Here is a 2,025-nt window from a genome sequence, read left to right as displayed (position 1 = left end):
TTTCCACAATTTTCCAATATTATATGTCGCAGTACACGAAATTAAAATTTTACTAAAATCTACTTGAAATTATTGTAAAAGTATGATTTTATCTATTTAGATGATATAAATTTAACTGTCTATTATTTGTTGTTAATTTAAAAATTATAAAATATTTTCATTGAAAGGTAAACTCCAAATTGACTAAAGAACTTGTTAAAAATGAACACGGTAAGAATAGATTCTGTGTATCTCCATAAAGAAAAAAGTTTTTACTGGAGATCCATGTCTCTTTCTATTTAAGTGTTGTGCCAAATAGTAGCGTGTGCCTACGAACTTCGTCTAACATTCGTAATTAAATAGATTAATGTTACAAAGCGTTAATTGAATCCCATGGCCTTTATCTTTACATATTCATAGAGCATTACATTCTCGAAGTGCTAAGCATCCGAAAGTATGTCGGTCGTTGTGTCTTCTTCTCCTAATGTGAGTGGAGTGACTAGTCGCATGTTAACCGATACGTACATACAGAGGATAACGTAACTGTTTGTCCAGAGTCATTATCTCGTGCTGAAAATATTAATACGTAACGTAATGCGCACCATATAAATTATATAAGAACACATGCCGTCGTTTTCAATGCTAACTTACTTCTGTGTTTCTCCTCAAACGTAATCTTAACATACGCGAGTCTTGGACATGTTTTACTTGACGTTGTTCATTCAGTGAAAATAGACTCTAAAAAAAATTTCATATTTCTGTTATTAACTTTGATCTAAAAGTATTGAATCAATCAACTGATAATCTAAAGCTTACTTTATTAGAATTTTATGCTCTTTGTGATTTGCCTTGATATGCTCATAGTCTAGTCTGTGGTTTCTTTCAATCCGCAGGCTAGTTGTGTCTAAAGTCATTAGTAAATCTAGTCCATAATGGAATGCCTTTCATCTCCAAATGTGTTCGCCTGGCTTCTCGACACATCTGCCGCACCGAAAGCACTCCTTGGAAAATTTCTCTTCTGTCATTTGCGCCGAACTGCACGTGGAGCAGAAAATACGTAGTTCCGTCTATATTGATTCTATTAAAAAAGAAAAATTTAATTGTAGCATTTGTAGACTACCCTCTGTTTTTATTTTCATCCATTCTTAACAAGTGAAGCCACTGTTCTCTGTAAGCACCGTGCAGCCAGTCTGGTGGTATTAAATTATCACTGTATAAGATCTTGTCGTCGTGTTAATGTAACAGCAGATATTTCATCCTCAGTGCTTTGAAAGGCGCTGCATATTCCTTGCTCTCTTCAGTCGTTAAAAATGGCTCGGTCCACTTATGATTTTTAAAGTATTCATCAATTTTTAGCGTCTCCTCGTAATTATACAGTGTGCATAAATGTGCAAATAACCTGAAAATAGAGCAATCACATATAATTACACAACAAACACACAGATCCATTACTTGTTACTCTCAGAAGTCAAATATGGATCATTTATAAACGTACCACAAGCGTAGCATCATGTATATGAAAAACTCTGCTTGCAAAACAATCAAATCAGGACTGGCGACCAATTCTGTCATCAAGTCTGGCGAAATTTCCTTCAAAAAGGACGGATGTCGCCATCCGTAACCCAACAGATTGACTTCCAGCCATCGTTTCGCCAGCTGCTTTCACAGTAGACACACCATACGACACAGCTGCGTTATAATACGACACAACAGTTTGTCACTGTTTGTAGTCTCCACCATTATGTCTACGCACTCATCTATTAAGCCTTGCAGTTGAAACAGTGTAGACGTTGCCAGAATAGAAACCATGTCTTTCGACTCCAAACTGACCTCGTCTTGATACAACGAACCCAATACCACAGACAATGCTGGAACAATTTTAGATATTATTTCTACATGTGTTAGAAGTATTTTCATTGGCCTATTTCTTTGTAACATTCTGATTGGTTAATGCTTCTACTAGTAAGATAACGTCCCTAGTCTATACTGGACTCTATGTACGTTTCTTTTCAGATGATACACATCTTAGTTTTTATATAAGTTCAG

The 2,025-nt window shown here is 35.5% G+C and overlaps 1 pseudogene; it reads right to left on the bottom strand.

Annotated features, from left to right (window-relative positions):
• Positions 1 to 419: 419 nt before the first annotated feature.
• Positions 420 to 2,025, bottom strand: part of LOC112467524 — a 7,593-nt pseudogene continuing 5,987 nt past the window's right edge.

Source organism: Temnothorax curvispinosus, unplaced genomic scaffold (genome assembly GCF_003070985.1).
Source record: "Temnothorax curvispinosus isolate PA1 unplaced genomic scaffold, ASM307098v1 QBEX01017489.1, whole genome shotgun sequence".
Classification (NCBI taxonomy): Eukaryota; Metazoa; Arthropoda; class Insecta; order Hymenoptera; family Formicidae; genus Temnothorax; species Temnothorax curvispinosus.
Note: the sequence above shows the minus strand (reverse complement) of the source record. Positions and strands in the feature narration are given on the sequence as shown.